Below are 20,976 nucleotides of genomic sequence, written 5' to 3' on the forward strand. Positions count from 1 at the left end.
AGAAAATTTACAACATTTCAATCCTCAAAGACTCATTTCATGTCCAGTGTGCTGCAACCTTTGCTCTTCTTCACCGAGAACGTTTGTGTCGGTTACAGACGATTCGACGAGCGGCTGCACGACCTCCTGCAGCTCACGTAGACGTCAGAACGTCCTGAAGAACATTAATTGAGAACATGAATGAGAGGCTGACCTTCTATTGATGCGGACATGAGCGTAATCTCTCTGATTATGATCTAAATGTTCTGTGAGATAACATGCCTCACTTGTTTCTGGAATACGAGAGCTATTTTTATAACCGTCCGAATGACAGCTGGGCCTTCCAGAGACACTAGTCCGGCCGTGCAGGGCGGGTGCGATGTGGGTGTCGACTCCACATTCCTCGGGCAAACACATGCATCGCCCGGGTGAACCTACAGTCCGTCTCTGCTCTTCACCCCGGCTGGGCCTCTACCCCAATAAAAATGAGACAACTGCCTTCATGACAGACTGGGAAGGAACAGAAGCGGCTTCCTGTCACGATGGGGGCGTGTTATTCACCCTCGGATGCTGTCAAACAACAGCCAAGTTTATCACTTCCTCCCAGGGTCCTCTTGGACGGTCTCACTCGTTACACTGGTGAAGGGGTGTCCGGACTAAATGCTAAGATGACGATCAGGCAAAATAAAATCATTTATGCATCATCACGAGATCATATTCAAGTGTGACGGTGAGAACGACGAGCACTTCGTGAAAATAAACTCGTTAGCAGACGGAATGATAATCTGCGATCTCTGTGCTGTTGGCCTGGCCTAAGGCGTGCGTATTAAGTGATTATCACAGCCTGGAAACAAAAACCCTGGGGAAAACCTTTAATATACGTCGTGTTCAAGGGATCCATTCATTAAAATGGCTCATTCACAGGGAGGCATCGAGTCAATAGCAGCTGTGTAGTAGAGGGAAATCAGCAATTCTGAGGAGAGAAGCCTGAATGCCGTGCAGGGGTTTGACTTAAAAGATGACGAATCAATTCTTCCATAAGGTTTCCTACGTGTAATGCATGTCAATAGCGAGCCCTCCTGGTCTCTGAATGCTGACAATAGAAATGCTGCAACATTTCAGTTTTTTTCACCCGAGTCCTCATTTTGATTCCTTTACTAAAATCAAGGTTGAAACATTTTCCAGCCATGTTTGTGGGATTTTAAGCCAAAACTCGATATCTTCCAGACCCAACCATCTGGTTTTCATGCCTAAACCTAATCAGACTTTAATCACAGTTGTCACGACATAAAATCGAAAATCGAAGTTTCAACATATTCGAGGTTTGCAGAAACGTACAATCCCAGCATCTCTTCTAGCAGCCGGATCGGACGAATGACTAAATATAGAGGCGGCGCTGAGAGAAGAGAAGGTGACGGTCGCATTCATGTCATTTCTGATGCATTTTATGACATCTGTTAGTCCGTATCTGCCAAACACCAAACAACCCAGAGAAAGAATGGAGAAATGAACAATTATTGATTGGCTGTGAAACATTCAAACACGGCTGATGGAGCTGAAAGCACGGTTTAATAAACTCTATATCGTCCACATTTATCAGCAAATATCCCCATATTTTCGTGAACGCCGCTTCATCCCGTGCATGCTGAAAGATGACTCTCAGCTAACGTCTTTCTTATTAAAGCAACGCTAAACGGATGAGCTATCGCTAGAGGTAAAATGCATGGTTGATGACGAACAAAAGTGACAAGCGAACAACAAATAAATTACAGTTTAAGGAAGGGTGCTGCCATCAAGGACAAAGTGGGGCCGGGGGCAACGCACTCAATCACTGACTGTGTAATATATCTCTGGTATGATGTTGTCAAGGCGATATGTTTGGGATTTAAATACAGCAATATCAGCCAGCAACACAAGCACCAGAGACATGATGCACTGCACAGATCTTAGATTGCATTGCAAATGTACGCTGCTGTTTCAGGGAACGTGACAAAAGATCACAGAGATGTCCAATCTGATTTGAATAATAGGTCCGCTATTTCCCACCCTGCAGCTTATTAAAATATTGTTTCGCATCATTTATCACAGCGCACAAATGTGCTGGTGGCTCTGGATGTGAAATCTCCGTGCAGCTTCTCACCGTCCAATCATTTCATCTTACGTGTATTTTGCTTTAAAAGAAAGGAAGCTCGCATGCAGTCAGGCCACAAGTGAAAGAAACACTAATCCACAATCTACTTCTAACCTTGTTTTGCAAATTTGCAAAAGGTAGCTGAAAGACACTCCTGCAACACGGAGCAGAAATTGAAAAGTAATAAAAAAAAATGTGCTTGCAGGTGTGAAAACTGTCAGTCCTTGAAAAAGCTTTGGAGAGAAACATTTAGTGTTTGTACATTTTTTAGACTTTGAGTTAGAAGTAATTTTTTGGACTTGGATTAAATTGCTGCCTGATTTGATGACACACACCAAACGTTTCGAGGGAGTCTGACCTCAGTGGGCACAAAATGTTTATCCTCCAAAGTGGAGTTAAGGGTGCTTCTGAGCTACCGCGGCTCGTCCCAACGCCCTCTGCATCCCTCTACTCACCTCTGGTTGATTTTCAGATGTGTGTGGGTGTTGGGCCCGGCTAAAGGGCCGTGGTTCGTTACTTGTGAGTGAAAAGATGATTTTATTCCATGCACAATTACGAGAAGCAATATTTGAATGAAAAACAACCAAACTCTTCAGTGTGTCGCATGTGGCTGTCTGGTTGTAAACTGGCCTCATTTCATTCATTCATGGATTTGCGTCGGAAATATGTGAACACACAACCTAATTAACAAGCATCCTGCACTGTAGCCTGGGCCAGCCTGGTCGTCTTATCAGGGTAAAACAATACGAACACGGAGCTGATTTAAGAGACTATGCTGGAGATAAAAAGCAAAAGTTTCAGCAGCTTTTTCAGTGGTGGCACTCTTCCAGGACTTTCCCCTCATTTGCAACCCATTAGGTTGTTGCATATTCATTATATAATACTGGGGCACATCATTCAGATTCAGATGGACTGCTGGGAATTCTCCTCTTAAAATACCCTTTTGTCAGATTGGCAAACGTTTTGGCAGACAGGTGGTGACCGAGAACCAGAGTCCAGATAAAACCAGATAAAAGGAAATATTTTGGGATCTTTTTGTGATCTGTTTGGGGAATTTTATTGCAGCAGCTGCAAACAGCAATGGGATTATGTGGAAGGAAAAGACAAGCAGAACATATGGAAATTGTGTGAAATTTCGAAAAATTGTATATTTTCCTCAAGAACATTGAAAGTGCTCATTAGATTGATTAGATTTCTGCATCAATAACTGAAATCTATGAATATTATCTTCATCTTTACCTCCTCTAGAAGAGAATGAGAGCCAAATGTACACATAGGAAAAATGAGTGTTCAGTCAAACATCAGTGATGTTTGAAGATTAAGCAATGTAGCTTATGAGATGTCACAGTGTGATGTGATGTCTCTGTGACGGCGACAGATGAGCTTTTTTTAAACAAGTTTTTTATGCTTTCCTGGATCTGACGTGAGTTTCTGCTGCGAAGCCAGCTCATATGCTCGAACACTCTCCAGCTCCGCGACGCCACAGTCATTCAGAAGCTGCTGCAAATGATTCGGATGCTTCCTCGTACAGGTTTCGCTCATGCAAATGCACATAGCTGAATGATGAGAGCACCGGCTCTGGCTGAAAGGTTTGACCACTTGCGGTAACCACGTGGAGTCCTCAGATTTCCAGAGCACTCATTTTTCCTCTCTGACTGGAAAAGTCAACACAGCATAAAGAAGGAAAGGGGAAATTCTAAGTGAGGACGAGATATTCCAGATGTAATTTCTCCTCTGCTTCTTCTACGGCCTCGCATGTTATTGCTTCCCTTTGCCTGAGAGGCTAAATGCGAGTTTTAGCCCTTCATTGAAAGTGCTGCTTGCAGAAAAACTTCAATATCTGTGTAAAAGCAAATCTGAGCGAGCTCTTCAAAATCACAACGCTACCCTGGCTTCCACGCCGCAGAGCTCTTCAAAGTCTCACAAAACGCCCTGAGAAGCAGCACAAGGACAAGAAAATACAGCAGTATTTCCCTGAGTGTTCTCCTAATTTCCTGAGAACTCGGTCCGAACTCAGACCAACAATGTTATGGCTGGAACGGAGAGAGTTGTTTTGAGGCATGTGGGATTTATTTGTCTTTGTAGCAGGAAAGTGGAGACGATGTTCTCGTAAAAACTCAGAAATCAGCGAACTGAGAAAAGGAAGTGACTGAACGCTGGTCATAATCTGGGGTGTTCCACGCGGACAAAATGAGACCACACTAATTTTAGGTCCTGGGACAGCTTCATGGTCTTGGGACCCCAAGGTTGCAGAAATAAGTTTTTGATTGGAGCTGCGTGAAGTGGAAAGTTTTATGGAAGAATGTGAGTCCGTCCTGACCAGAAGAACCAGCGTTGACTGTGCCCCTTCTGATGCACCCAGAGTGAGACCACCACACCAGAGACTGCAGGTCGACTCTGGTCTCCTACGGTCAACACTGGCTTCAACCATGAACCTAAACCAAGTAGCTTCAGTTCTCTAAATGCTGCCATATGAGGTGCGTTGTTGAGGAATACACCTGTTTTATCAGCCTGAATCACACCATGAGTCTCCACCAGAGAGCAGCGTGAGAAATCCTCGAGTCAGCACCTCCTCACTCATTATTAACTGAATCTCTTCAGTGAAGCGCCGCGCCTCCTAATCAGCAGTGACTAAGCACTTTGTCCAGAGAGAGCCGGACCAGCCTCTTCTGCTTTTGGCATCGTTTGATACATGAATCATAGACCGCCTCTGAGCGAGCAGTTACAGTAACTGGTGTCGACTCGCAGGATTTTTTGGCGGGTGAGGTTGAGATTTTTCTGGTATTTCTCGCCGCCACGTGGGGCCACGAGTGTGCAAAGTTGGCAAACGCAGCTGTTGGTTTCCATCCTGGAATAAGCTCAGAAGAGCAGTCGAGGAGGGAAACGCGGTAATGTGATACTTGCTATGTCAAAGCCTATCACCTCCAGATGCCTCCATCCTGGTCTCCATTTTTACTCGACCCACCGCTGCCGCGGTTGCTCCGATGCTTTCCCAGAGAGCACGGTTTTCATTCATTTCAAATGAAAAGACGTTTAGGTTATACATGGGTTGAGTCTGTTTGAAATTGGTGATTGCATTTCACAGCCTCTGTTCAGCAGACGAAGCTGGCATAATGTGACTTTAACCTGCTCCTTCAGCTACGTGGTAACGAGCAGTCGTATAAGAGGGGAGATCAATCAGCGCTGCCTTTGGCATCAGGGTGAACGACCTCCTTGATCTTTCTCCAGCTGTCCTCTGGTCGATGACTGTAACACCCCCCCATGTCAATATTGTGTATTCATGGGTGCAGCTTACAGTAATTCTTCAGCCTTACGCCAGGGTCCACACACATACAACTACTTTATTTTTTATTAAGGCCTTGACCACATGTAAACAGATATTTTATTAATAGATATTTCCCCCCTCCGTTTAAAAGAAATCTGTCCACTTGAACTTCATTTTACAAAATATCTCTGCACTCACGGGAACATGAAAACAATTAGAAACGCTCAAACATGCATGTCCAGCCAGTAGGTGGCGATAAATGTGCATCAGACACCAGAGGAGAAGATTGTGAGCAGGCACAGTGAGCTAATTTTCTTTGGGGGATAATAACTTCATATACAGACAATATTAGCTAATTATTCATTTATTTAACACCTTTCCGGCACACAGCTAAGCTCTTCTAACCAAAGGTTAACTAGCCAGCGAGTGCAGTCAACCACAAAACAACAACATGCATCATCATTTCAACACTCTGCTAAACACAATGTGCACACAGAATACACAAAACCAGAGTTTAGAAATAAATCGCCACTTTAGAAGTTTGGAGAAAATCTGTTTTAGTGACTGAAAATGCTGTTTGTGCGCGAACAAGAAGCTCAAAAACAACACATCTGTATACGAGTGGTCAAGGCCTCAGACTGCCTGAAGTGGTTAAAAGCTCTTTAACTTGTTTAAACTGAATTTTTCAGAGACTGAATTTGTAGCAGCCATTTGAACATACCGACAAAATGTTTTTTAAACTCTGGTTAACTTTCTCTTTTCCAACAAATTACACTCAGGACCTGCACGCCACTGATGGGCTGCTCCCAGCCAGATGTGGCTGTTCATTGGGCTTTCTGAAAGTATATTAATTCTGAGTGGAGACACTGAACCAAGACAAACAGTCAATAAGGCAAAGAGAGACCTTGGAATCCTGAGGGGCACCAGATACGGCAAATAAACACCCCTCACACGGACGACGTGTGTTCTTAGCAGCAGGAAACAAAGACGATCCAACCCGCCTCGAAAAATAAATGCTGCTGGGAAATGTACATAAACACGACGCACGCACACACACACACCCAGCTACTTCTCCCAGCCAATGAAAGCCCTCCCCTGTCTTTGGGATTAGGGTCCACTCACATCACAGGCTAAATTTAAGAAGCTTGCCCCCCAGATTTCACGAACCGTTTGTTTCTAATTAAGAGGATCTGTTTTTGTAATATGTGGGCATTAAGGCAACAGCCGTCTGCAGCAGAAAGGAACTTTCCAAGGCCGTATTTTAACAGATGGTTGTATTAACTTGGTATTTTCAGCGGTTGCCAAAGTGGGGGCCTGGGGAATGCCGGTGGTCTTTGAGACAGTTCCAAAGAGTCCCCGGCAAAATCAGAATTAGTTCATACCGAATTCTTTTCAAGCCACCATGTGTAGATTTGTTGTGATTAATCTCTCCATTTACTCTGACGGCATATGCTTTTGTTCAAAGAAAAGACAACTGCTGAAGTCTTTGTGTCGTCGGAGGTGGAGCATCGCTCTGATCCGACTACAAGGGGCGCCAACGTTATCACTTCTCATATTCTCCACATAGAGGCTCGCACAATTAACGAAGAGACCGCTCTGATCTGAGGTTCCCTGTGTGACACGGTTATCGCCCTACCTACCTCGAAAAAAACATAGAAATCATCTCCAGTGGCCATTAGTGGAGCTGAGACCTTTACCAGAGGTCGTGACGGGGTCTTTAATGTGGGAAGTTATGGGAACATCTGTCTGCCTCAGAGTACAGTGCGACTGAAAGATGAGAACGAGCCCCAGAGACAGAGCGAGAACAGAGGACGTGCCTCCTTTTTTTCGCACCAGATCAGCTTGGTGAAACTGGGGGGGGGGGGGGGGGGGGGCGCCCATTTGTGCTCATTTCAGCGACAAACTTTAATTGAGACCTGGGGAGGGGGGAGATGACCACGCTTTCTCAGGGTGATGAAGGGAAAGAGTGTGCGGTCGCGGCCCGCGCTGGTGGATCCAGTCTGCGAGCCCTCCCCCTTTTTTCCCAGGATGGCTCATCAAGCCAAACATTAGAGGCTGATTTTTTCCATTGTCAGCAAATGCCAGCACGCATTTGCATCAGCACACTGCCTCTGAAAAGACAGCCAGACTTCTGCACTGCCACCCTGTACTGGTATCTGGGGATTGGGAAATTAAGTGCTGCTCCTATAAATGGATCCTCAATCTTCACACACCAAAAGCACTAATTAAGCAATCCTTTGAAAATCTCATTATCATCATATAAAGTATAGAACTGGCACTCAGGGCATGTTTGTAAGAGAAGGTTTTTACTGTGCCATAACACTGAATGAGCGTAATATATTTGTGAGGCTGCTGATCGATACCAATAACTTTCAAACCACAGTTTCTCGCCTGTAATCCAGTTTGGAACAAAGCCACCTTGTCCGTTGCAGTTTATACACAGAGTTGGACAAAAGGCGCAGAGTTCAGCAATAATCAAACCATAGCTGTGATCAGCTGTGATGTCACTCATGGTTATCTGAAGATGGAGGTTTAAGCCTGGGCTGCATTTAGATTTCTTTCCTTCAGCAAGCTCTCAAGAAATTTGTGAAGTACAAGAAGCGATGCCTTCTGGTCCTCAACAAGGGGGAAATGGTAAGCAGTGAACAGAGGATGAAATCAAAAGGTCCTGACAAACGCTATAAGGAGGTGTTCAGGAAGTGAGTTCCTCAGGCTGAGGGAAAGGAAAACAGAAGAAGAAAGACTTTGTTATTGGGCCAGATAATAAGCTAAAATCATTGATTGACTGACATGCAGCTTGATTAACGACTATTAAAGGAGTTCTGTTCTAATACGGAACTACTGAGGCGTCACTGACGCGGGTGGTGGCTAGGCTGACCCGCTAGATGTTACCTGAGGCTGTGATCAAAAACAAAACGATCGTACTTGTTGAATCAAGGGTGATCCATTTATTCCACGAGTCCAATACATCAAGTTAGGCACCGTAGTCACAAGCCAAAATCCAACAACAAAAAGGACAGCACAGCGCTTAGCGTTTACCGTAGCATAGCATAGCGGTCAAAACCCTTTGCCCTTCCGGGTAGGACGCCTGACCAACAACACATAGTTCCTACCTGTATACCTTGCGAAAGGTTAATTAACATGCGCCACCCAGTGGACAAATATAAAGAAATATAAAGAAACCATACATTTTGGCTCCAACAACAACTTTAGATTGAACACGTTAATACGTCTTTCTTACTCAGCAAATAAGCCACAGAGAACAAAGACAATATGTCTCATCTTTTACCAGCTTCATTGATTTCTGTAAATATCTGCTGATTCTGAATCTGATGCAGCAACACGTTTCAAACAAGTTGTGACAGGAGCAACTGAAGACTGAAAAGATGTGGAACGCTCCAAAAACACCTGTTTGGATCATTCCACAGGTAAACAGGTTGATTGGTAGCAGCTGATAGCATCATGATTGAAAGGCTCAGTGGTTCACAGCGAGGATGGAGCGAGGGTCAACACTTTGTCAACACCTGATTGGATAAAGAGATGAATACCTGGACTCAGGAACACTTCAGGAAACTGTTGATGGTGAACACAGTTTGTTTGGAAATTACTGCACTCTGATTGTTTTAATTTACACGACTTCCCAACTGTGTATCACGGTTGTAGTTTAACATCTCAAAATTGCGATAAAAGAGCTCATAATCACAAAAGTCAGACATAACAGACATAAAAAGAAAATCTGTTGACAACAAATTCAAATTCATTCGGCATAAAAAGCCAAAACATAACAGCAACGTCGCACCGTGAATTACCAAACACACCGCAGGAAGAGAAGAAATCAGGAGAGGATATCGCTCCCTTTGCTTCATAGAAATCAGAAAAAATATTCACTTTGGCAGCCATCTTTCATCTGGGCATTCTGGGGACCCCCCCCCCCCCTTCGATTCATGGGAGGACAGCATCCAGGAGCAAACATTTTCTGTGGACTATCGAGACGGACCACGAGGTGATGAATGTATAAACTCTGCCACATACACATACATGAATGTAGCCAGCGAGTCTGTCTAATGCAGGATCACACAGCATGAGAGGGCTTTTTTATTTTATTCAAAGTGATGCTGCAGCCAGGCTCATAGACTCTGGGTCATGTTTGATCTACGCATAAAACTTTTTGAAACTTTTTGGGACTGACAAGCAAACAGAGCGACTGGACACAGCAAAAAAAAAAAAAAAACAGCTGGTCTTAATAATTCAGGTTATTCTAAAAACGCTGCTGTTTCTACAGAGCGACGCTTCTGCTGTATGTATCAGCCTGCGCTCGTCCTGCAGCTTCTGTCTGCTGAACTGTCTCAATGTACACATTGAAAATGAACCAGAGGAGTTTTTGTCAGTGTCAAATATTGCATAATGAAGAACAAATGTTAAATTGTTCAATAGCTTTCACACACAAACACAAATTGGGTAAAACTTTTCTAAAGGGCATCACATGATCTTTATCAGTGAGTACCAGAAACAAGTGGACCAGACAACCTTGAGCTCTGGTGCCTAGTACCCAAATTAATGTAGCATCATGTATCATCATTAGAATTACTAAAAAGAACAAAGACAACTGGACTTTCCGACTGGTGAGACAACACTGCCGTCACTAGAGTGTGCTGAGGGGCCTTCATGTTTAACCCCTTGACGCCTGAATTTATTTAGAATTATATTAAAAAATTAATTCTTTGTGTTTTTGCTTTCAGATTGATCCCAAATTAGGAGGAGTTTGTTAATTTTTCTGTAGCACGTACAATAGATATAAATTTAGGTATGATGCAAATTAGCAACGAGGCGTTAATGCTTGAAAGCAATCAAATTTTTTTATTTTTTCAGAAATTATAAATGTGCATCATAAAAGTCACAAAATTGGCTTTCAACCATCACATCGTAACTTCACTTTGACCGGTCTGACCAGAAACCAGTGCTTGCAAAGGTTCCTAGGTGTGTGTTTCAATATGCACAAACCGGCATTAGAGGAGTGCACAAGCGATTCGGCTGCAATGTGGATTAAAGCAGTATGATGCCAATTCGTGACAATCAGCGTTAAGGGGTTAAAGACCAAAGTGTCCAGTTACTGCTGACTCACAGATGCCCACGCAAGAGCAGCCGATTCTGTAAGTGTAAACGCAGGTTCCTGCTTGGGGGCTGTGCTTGAATAAGAAGCAGGATCCACACGCCTGTAAATGGGCTGACAGATTAGGACGCTGTAACATTCATCCAAAAGGTCTCGAGACCAACATTAACAGCTCTGCTGAGGACTTTCAACTTTAGCAGCTCTGTTCTGCCCACAGCGAAGTCCAGCGTGGTAACAGACAGCGGCCAAACACATTCAATTATGCAGACAACTCCTGACCTTTACTGGCTGGTTTCAAGTGTTTAATGCCTTCTATGCAAAAATGGGCTGATTAGCATAAACAGCTTGTGAGGGGAGATGATGTTAAAGGGCTATAATTCATTCATTAATGTCTCTAATATTCCTGCAACAAAATGGAAAATGCCATCACAATAATATATCAGCTAACGGGCGCTCAGGAAACAAATACAGAATGAGAACGAGAGCGCTCGTTAGCCGTTTCTTGTTTGCTTTAAACAGAATGACGTCTTCGTGTATTCATTGATTCAGTGGGAAAATGTGGCAGGAAAGTCAGCAGAACGAAACCGAGGAAACTACAAAGACGAGCAAACGACGCATAGTGAGAAATACAGTGAAGCAGCTTTAAGGCTCGTACATTTGATGGCCTTTTCAAAAACTACACAAAGACATTGTGGCATTAAATTGAAAACATACAGCTGAAGCCATTTAAGATCATCAAATACCTGGAGACTGAAAAAATGATATGAATATATTTTATTGCGCAACATATATTTTTCTTGATGTCCCATGTGATAGCTTGAACCACGCTCCCACCCACTCCCTGCTCATAAAGCACAGCAGAACACGCTGGACGTCGGCCCTGTAGTGCCCAGAGCTGATAACATCCTTTACATGCCGAAGGATCCAGCTCGTCTTTTTAGTCCCCACTGGGCGGGATTAAAGGGGCTGCTGTCCTGTTGGCTTCTTCTGTGTCTGAGCAAAGCTGATAAAAAAAAAAAAACAGGCTAAATAAATAGCGTCCGATATGACGGCCAGCACATACGAATGTCAGAGTTTTCCCGCTGTCTAAAACGGCCAAGCAACATCTTTAACCCCATACTGAAGAAAAATCAACCCAGAACTGCCTGTCAAATGTTCTGCTGCTCACTGCCTCCAGGCCTGCAAAGGAAAGTGTCAGTCTTTTGTGTATTTTCATGCTGATGCTTGCTGGAGACGGTGGAAATCATTTTGGCCTCACGCCAAAATAGAAAATGTGAGAGGTGGCGTTGTGTAGTTGTACAATGAGCCAGTTTGATAATAGTATACTATTTATGTTTATATGAAGTGCCAATCCCGCCGGCCGGAGTCTGCACAGCGGAGAACCCCAGAAATAGAAACGACAAAACCCTCTGAAGGACCAAAAACCCAAAACTGTGCCTGCTGTCGATCGTTCCCATAATACTCCACTTAGCTACTTAAATGGTGTGTCCTCCTTTTCCAGAGATGTGCACCACTTTCTATCCTCAAAAGGCCTCATTGCCTCCTCCCTCCCTCCGGCAGTGTATCGCATTACTAATCAGATTATCTCCACTCTTCAAGAAACTCATCACCCCCCCAAAACTCCTCTTTGAACAGGCTGGATAACACGGGTTGGCGTTCTTTTCTTTTGTCCTAATGACAAGTACCTTTGCATGATGTGACGCTGCTGATGGACGGTGAATGGCGAATTGCCTGAAATCCCTGTTCTCCAGCTCTGGGTTCTTATTGCGAATTTCAAATAGTTACCTCGTTAAGAGTCCAATTTGCGCCTCATCCCTCGAACAAAAGCTTTTGGTTCTGCTACAACGCTCAAACAACTGCGATGACGTGTAGATAATAATGGACAAGGCACTGAATGAATCGCAGGAGCACCACAAAACATTACAGTTATTAGAAACAAGCAAGTATTTTCTTCAGATCTTCCAATTATCAGTTTCAAATCTTCCAGTATTACAATTTGAGAGAGTTTAAACAACGAAAAGGGCTGAATGTTTGGACGTAACCATTGCTTAAATGGTTCCTTATTGTCACATACAGAAGAACCAGCGGGTGCAGGGTGCAGACAGGAGAACTGACCCGCTGTAGGACCCGCTGTAGGACACATGTTCTGATGGTGGAGAGTGCACAGCTGGTCAGGAAACTTTGGGCTGAAGTGTTTATTAGGAGACACATCTAATACTGAAGCAGACCATTCTCTGTTGTCACTGTGAGCTTTGCTGCAGCCGCCAGATTGTTGTAAGACAGCGTGGAACTGTGAGGAACCGTGAGGAACCGTGTGGAACGCTTGATTGATGCAACCCTGGAGATCATCACACGAGTGCTTGGTGGATTAAAGTGCGGATTGTCTTTGGGTTTATATCAACACTTCCAGTGTGCCGGCTTATTTAACTGTGGTTCCCAATGCAGCGTGTGAGCAGTGTGGATCTCCACATGTATGTGTCCTTGAAGAGAACACAACAAAAGTATTTTGATGCATTTTGATGTGGCGTGCCTTTCTAAAAACCAATATTGATCTGAAAACGAAAGCAATGCACCGTGACAGAAAGTCGGCTGAATGATGAGTCACTTGTGTAGCTCATAAAGGTCACATCATGGATAACAACGGTCATTTGATAAAAGCGTTTTCTAAGCCTTATATTCTGTCCACAGACAGTTCCTGGTCCTGGTTCACAGACAGTTCCTGGTCCTGGTACTCTGCCGTCAAAAGGTTCTGCAGAAAGAAGCTCAGCTCTCAAACTTTACACGCACACAAGAAACCAGACTGAGAAATCTTCACTCTTCCAGGAGCCGAAATGCATTACAGTGAGGGTGGCTGAAGCTATTTCTATGCATGACTATACTAATTAAAGCTCATTAAGATCCACTTCAAGATTCTTTGATTGTTTTTGTCCCTTTCTGTGGAACTGATGTGTACAACTATGAGCCAGCAGGAGTAAAGCCAATGTTCTGCACACATTATTAATCTTTCAGACTTTTTAGGACCAACCGCTCTCACTAAAAGAAATTAATCTCTATTCTTTCAATTGGTATTTTTCCGGTCCAGCGTTCAGATCATAACATCACCACTGCAAAGCTGAAATTAGACCTTTTTCTCGGTCTTTACTTTTAGTTGGGTGAGATCGTGGAAAATTGCCTGGATTTGATTACAGAGGTTGTTTTTCTGCATTTATTGTCTGTAACATCACTGTTTTCCTGTGGCTCAGTGGGATCATAATAAAAGAAAAGTGCACTGAATAACTAAAATCCAGCATCCTCCTTGTTAGAATGTTAAAAAGGCTTGAAACAACAACAGAACCAGTATTTCTGTTTGTCAAAGAGACGTCAGCCTAACGTTCACTGTTCTGGTCCTCGGGGGGGAATTAAACCCAATATCTCGTAATTAACTAAGTGGCTGCAGCCACTGCCCATTGTTCTGCAGCTCGCCCATCTGTGACCATGCACCCGTCCAATCTCCATGCTGTTACTAATGGAAAAATATTGATCCTGGCTGTTCCATATTCAGAGAGAAAAGAACACACACGAGTCTGTGAGAGGTAGAGCCGAGTCAATAGTGCCCGCATTTTCAGCCCTGCCTCTGTTTGCTTTGACAGATGGAGGTATTGATCTGATGTACAGTATTAATCTATAGGAGAGGGACTGGTTAAGTTTTAGGGCCTAAAGTATACAGAGCAACTCCACGTTATGAGAGAAGCTGTCAGCGCTGGAACGAAACATAGCGCGTTTATTCAAATACTGAGTGAACTCCGTGAAAACCGAGCAAACACATCACTCTTGACATGTGCATCCCATAAATAACTGGCTCATACACATCTTTAATGCTAAGACGATATTCTGAGTTTTACATCTTAAACTAGAATCGAGGTTACGCTCGTGCACTTTAAACAGCAACGCACACCGAGCAGGCAGGCGTTTTATTTATAGAGCGAGAATCTGTTTAACCTTGACTTCCTGTAAACTTAACGTCACGCTGCCTCCACAACCCCTGGCGCCAGTGTCACCACGACATGTTTTCCTCCGTGTCTTGGCATTGTTGTTTCCAGAGTCACTTTGTCACCAATGCGTAACCTTTGCAAAGAGCAGCAGAGACACACAAAAGAGAAGGCGAGCCGATCGATGCGGCAGCTGAACCTGGAGAAGATGCATTGTTTACTTTCAATAAGTGTGAATATAGCTGCCATTAAATGAGACGTGCTCAGATGCCGGGCATGTTTTTCCTCATCTTAACGGAACTGTCAAGTGAAAGACAAGCATCACTCACGTCTCAACAAAAACATCATCCAAAGAAAATAAATTAAAGAATTTATAATTCTATGCATCAATATGCAGTATTAAAAAATAAAAACCTGCTGTTACGCTGGAACAGGTGAAAATGTCACGATATCTTATTTCTTTGCATCGTTCTGTGAAGCTGAGCGCTGAAGCGTCAATTTGAAGCCTTAAAAAAGTCTGAAGTGTCTGTTGAAGTGCCAGCACCGCGAGCGTCATTTAAAGTGCACGAGATGAAAGTGTTAGTAATCAAGCGATAGCGTAAGTTCAAGTTCCGGTTGAAGTGAAGGGACTCGAAGCGGTTGAAATCACTTGAAGAACACAGAAAAAAAACAAACACCACCGTCGTACGCTGTGTTTTAATTATGGATAAACTTGGTTCTGACGCATCAGAGCCAGATTCGGCCACATTCAGTTATTTAGCTTCAGAACAGCTGCAATCCCCTTTCCTCTGTCGAGATAATTGGATCCAGAGATGTTTGGAAGTCTATGGGGATGTCTAAGTCCAGTCTTAAGTCTTTATAAGCAAATTGAACGTCAGTGTCCAGGTCCTGTGGGTGTCTGAATGTTTGCTGACTCGTACGAGAGCGGACCAAGTGCTTTCCCTCTGAAGGAGCTTTACGGAAAATAAAAATATTGTGATGCTGATGCATTCTGCACTAAGCGTTCATGCACTGGTGCACTTCTTATTGCTTTAAATTGAATAATTCCAGCATGGCCACCCGCCCTCGCATGCAGTGATTGAATTACAGATAATCAAATTCACCATGATCTCATCCTTCGTCGTGCTGACGACATCCCGGATGTACGGTAGCTCTTAACACAGCGTGAGCTGCCAGATGGACTCTGTCCAACTGACCCTTCTGTCTGGATCTGACCCACTCAGGGTCCTGGTCTTGAGCTACACTACCAGCCAAACAACAGATCAGGGACATCAACAGCTCATTTTGTTTGCTCGGCTTGTACAAGGATGCACAGGCAACTGGGGTGACGGCGAGTGCAATGTTAATATCAATTTGATATTGAACTGAGATTTTATGAGCAACGTCTGAGTTTACACGGACTGGTCAGCTGGTGGACAATAAAGACACTCTGTTCTCCTACGTGACAATATTTATCTGCACTGTTAAATAAGCTAATGCTGCGGGGAAATAAGATTCTGCTGAATGAAGTCTTATCCTAACTGGGTTTGACCCCACTCTCAACAAATAAAACCTTCTGTTGATGCAGGAATTTCACCACAAAATTCAACAACTTTGTCCAGATAGGATATCGGGGTCTTTCAGCCTTTATCATATCATCATTTCAGGCTTCAGGTATCTTATTCAGGCAGCTGCTGACTGTAGAAACTTTTATCAGAAGAAAATCCTCCCCTATACTGGATATCTTTAAGTAAAAATAGATAGCATTTGATTTTTCTATGAATAGGAACTGACCTCATTTACAAATACCAGTGCGGTAACCTTTAGCTGGGTGACCAAACCCAGCCGCAGGCAGCAAGTCCAGGTCATGCTGTTGGTATACTGCACTGGAAAACAGTATTTGGACGTATTGACAAGGGTGGCAAGCTCTAGTGAAATGTGCCACGTTGTGCCAACTAACCCGAACTACTTTTAGGCAAACATGACAACTCAGACAAGCTTAGCCAAGATGATGTAGTCTGGCCAGCTAGTTTTAGGCCAACAAGCACTGCCAGCACAGACCATAATCTTAAATCAGACCACCTGGAGTCAAAAATTCAACGATAATTACAGTAAACTCTACTCTAACCGCTTTTGAAACATGTATCATGACACAACTAATGGGTAATGTAGAGAGGAAAGGCGATGACTGCACCTCTCTTATACCTTTAAGATACTCATCTGGTTCACACTGAAGGAGACGGAGCAAATAATATATACAGCCATGCTGCAAATGTCCATGTCCGTGTATCATTTCCACACCTGAGATTGGTCAGATCACCACAGGTTATCGAATTTCAGGCTTTTTACTGCGTTATAATGAAGATCAGGCTGAACGGAGGTGAAAAGGCAGACAGCAATCAAGCTCAAGAGCTCTTGACAGTAATAGCTTGGTATTTTCCACAGTCATGGGGGAAAAGTTTCAGTTTTTGTCCTGCTGTTCCCCTAAATGACTTATTAGCGTTTGTTACTGATCCTCAGTGAACGCGCTGAAATTCAAAATGTCAAGGTATCTCTTCAAGTCGTGATCACACGGGCTTTTTGAAGCGGTGCAGAATATCCACAGACTTCAGATGCCGCCGTGATCCGCTGCTCATCTGAACGGCTCCGCACACGCCGCTCTCCCGAGGCTCCCGAACCCAAAGCGTGGAAGGTGTGTGTGGGCGTGTCCGTGTGCTCGTGTGGATGGATGATGATCAGTGCGGTTTTGCTATCAAATCAGCAGCTATTGATTCATCTGACAGAGCAGATAAATAAAGCTGGCCATTCGTGAGGTGCTTGTGTGTGTGTGTGTCTAGAAAGTGTTTCACCGTGGCCTGAAGCTGCAGTGATCCACTAATGGGCTTGTGCTGCCTTGTTCCTCATTGATCCGGGCATCGGAGGGCTTGCCGATGGCTTATGAGCCATATCCTGCGGCCCAGACGCCAGCAGTTATGCTAGTCCATTAAACCTCCTAACACCTCAAAATGACCCCATATGGGAACATCTCAATTATTAGATCATCAAGGTACTGGTTCCGCTTTTATGTTATTTGCTCTTTAATCACTGGCCCCCATCACAATGCTCCCGACGCCTCTCGTGCAATTACCAAACAACAGAGTGTTGGCTTCAATTTGCTGGCATTATTAATCAGAAAACACAATTAAATCTGACCAGACCAGATGTCCGTGCTGTAGTCCGTCAGTCACAAACCACAGAGCAATGCGTAGCTGAGGCATAAAACCCCTTTTCTGACTGATTTAATACCTGGAAGGTCATGAGCGTATCAACAAGCGTATTATAACTGCGCTACATTTGTGTTCACAGGTCGAAAGCTTGATTTACTGGCTCACCTCTAAAAATGTCACTACCTGGTGCATATTTTCAACTTACAAGAGTCTGAAATGAAGCAAACACGGACTTGCTTCAGCCTCCCCTCCTGGAAAGGTTGGAGACCGTCCTCACGAGAAAAACGACAGCGTTAGTCCTGCTTATGTTCACCGGAGAAGGACCTCTAGTGGCCATGTGAATTATGACTCATCTGCCTGAAACAAAGGCGGTGTACCGCAACGTTTTAATACCACCTTAAAACCATTCAAAAAGTGTGTGACTGACCTGGAGACCACTGTTCTCTCTGTTCTAATGTTCTGTCTGCTACCAACAGTCAACACTGGTTTCTTTTAAGCAGCACATCTTTCCTTAGCCCGAAAACAGTAGATAAACTCAAGCAAACCTCAACTGGAGCAGACTGTGGAGGTTAAATCATTTTGTTGCAGTAATCTGTAGAAGTCCCTGCGTAACGACGCTGTCTGCAGCGTGTTGTTGCTCAATGCTTTCAGATGCTTATAGAAGCGCAGTGTTGACGCACTGGGAGGCTGGGACTGGAGAAGCAAGTGGAGAACATCACTGGTGAGCTTTGCTCAACTGGATTACCAAACCAAAATGTTATCATAACCTCAAACAGGGCAGCAGAACTCCATCACACTTGATTCGCTGTTTTTCTTGGGAGAGAAAATAAGAGCACTGTGGCTAAATTCACACAGGCTCAGTTTTTCAGTTTTACCATCACGCCGGTGTGGAAACTCGTCTCGTGTTGCAACGTGGTATGAAAATAAAACGCGCAGAAGAAAGGGCCAGTGATCTGATCCATGTTTCTGCTTTCCGTGAGGCCACAGGAGTGCTGAGCCGTCATGCATTATCATGCATAAGGTGCACACATGTTCCTCCTGCAGTCGGCTGCCGGAGCTCTCTGATCACTGGGCTCAGCAGGCTTACACACAGTCCGCTGGTGTTAAAGGATCCATGATCCAAATGCATCATGATCATGTAAATCCTACAAATCAATAACTCTGCCAACTGATTTGTAATCTATGTGTTGTGTGTGAAACGAGGAAGGGTTAGAGGATGCAGTACTCAAAATGTTGACTATATTTTTTGCAGCGTTTTCATAAGTTTAGTTAATTTTGCATCGTGAGAAGAGTTTCCTGAACTGAACGCTGTTCAAGCAAAACCATCTGTCCACGCTGTGCTGTCACATCAAAGTTAGAACATTCTACCTTCAACAATGGCTGCTTCCACCAACATTTTCACACATACCAGCAGCGGAGGCCCTGCCCGGACCCCTCCCTCCTCCCAGACTGCATGATTTCAAGGCTGGGGGAGCAGTAAATGTAAACTGCCTCTGCTATTACAGTTTCAGAAAACAATCTTGGAGAAGTGGGCTGTGTCACACAGCCATCAGTCTTAAAACCCACACGGTGTCATCAGGGAAGCCAGGTGAAGAATTGCATCTGGAGCACAGCAGAGTGTCACACCTGTCGTTCACTCTGAGGGAGGAAGGCGTCAGCTCGAGTGTACAAGTGATGTTTGTATTTCCTTAACCTCCATTCAGGAAATCAGTTGTCCCTGGGCCCGAATTTTTGTCTTGAAAGTGTTTTATTTTTTTTTCCCTGAACACCAAGTTGTTAACTGGGGTTTCGAGGAATTGACCAATCCTGTTTGAGCCCCCGGCCCTGTGCATCAATACTCCAGAGACTGTAAACCACAACCCAACATCAGCTCTACATCAACACATCTCCAGCAACCTCCGCATTAAATGCTTTTGCAGAGATGCTGTTGGCCTCAAAGTGAAATTTTCATAATTTGCGGAAGACAAATGTGGAAATTCAAACAAACTTCACATGAAAAAACTCACACAGGCTTTTGCAGAAAAAATGTGACTCAGAAAATGTGATTTTTTTAAGAATGAACACTTTGTGACGAGGGAAGTGCGCGATTACTCGACGAGTCAATTACACGTTGCGAGCCTCGTTAGTTGGCACCAGAAACACCAGCTGGTTAAACGTATTCATTTATTAATGTACACATTGAAATTACAGGATAATGTGTTCATAATGCATGGCAGTAATTACAGCTTTTTTTTAACTGGGAAAATCTGTTGAAGTGCAACATATTGAAATCTCTCCGGTCGTAGCATCCGGGACTACACGCTGTTTGGCTGCGTCTCTAATGTCCGTCCTCTCTCTCGCTCCTCTCCTGATCTGGTGAATTGAAGGTTTGTTTTGAGCAGACCAGAGTTGGTGATGATTGCTGGAGCAGTGTAGACAAACCAAGAAGATTTGGGTGTTTTGCACTTGTGTGGTCGTTGTGCTTGCAGGATTAAACGGGGCCTACGTATGACTGGCTGTTCCTCTCTGAACATACATGTGATGAATCATCTGATCCTTAAAGGGCTCCAACACTTTGGCTGCAAGTGTGAATAATTTGCTTGATAGATGCGTCCTTTTTCTTTGCTTTTAGCAAAGAACAGCTCCCGAGTTAGCTCTTCAGAGCATCCTCACATGTTTGATGAAGCACAAAGACAGAATCTGGCTGATATTAAAAAGATATGATCTGACCTTAAACTACAAGGGAAAAAAAAGCGCAGCCATATATAACTGCTGCGTTACGGCAGCAGAAGGCTCACACAAAGTTCACCACAGGATTGGATGCATATGAATCCAAAACTGCAACACCAGGACCAAACCAGCAGGAAAATCACTTCCAGCAAGTTTAGACTTTGCTTAGAGATCAGATCATTTCCACATTAAAGTAAGGTCTCATAAACCTGCTACCTTTCACTGCTGACGTCATGCTTAGGCCACACCAAACAGACCTCAACATTAAAAACGCTGCTCCTTTGGTAATTGTTCATTGCTGCAGACACAAATAAATTAAACCTGATACAGAAGTCATCTGCTGGCAATGCTTTCTGATAAGCGGCTCACTTAAAGATTATGAACCAAGCACAAACAATTTGGAATGCAGATTTATGCAAGACATCAAACTCTCCCCTGGTGTACTTTTTAGCTATTCAGCTTTTAGATCACAGACACATTTGTGCTTCAGGCAGAAGACAACAGGCCTCTGTTCCCCTTCCATGACGTCTTCCTTTTCAAGGCTTAATGATCCCGATCTAACCGGTGTGATTTGAATGTTACAGGAGGCCCAGAGAAAAGAAACGAGGGATGTTGCGTTGCTGTGATTC

At 43.9% G+C, this 20,976-nt stretch overlaps 1 protein-coding gene across 4 annotated transcripts in view; it reads right to left on the bottom strand.

Moving 5' to 3' along the window:
• Nucleotides 1-20,976, bottom strand: part of ncam1a (neural cell adhesion molecule 1a) — a 244,697-nt gene that overhangs the window by 140,431 nt on the left and 83,290 nt on the right. The window lies entirely within an intron of this gene.

This window comes from Chelmon rostratus, chromosome 14 (genome assembly GCF_017976325.1).
Source record: "Chelmon rostratus isolate fCheRos1 chromosome 14, fCheRos1.pri, whole genome shotgun sequence".
In the NCBI taxonomy this organism is placed as follows: domain Eukaryota; kingdom Metazoa; phylum Chordata; class Actinopteri; order Chaetodontiformes; family Chaetodontidae; genus Chelmon; species Chelmon rostratus.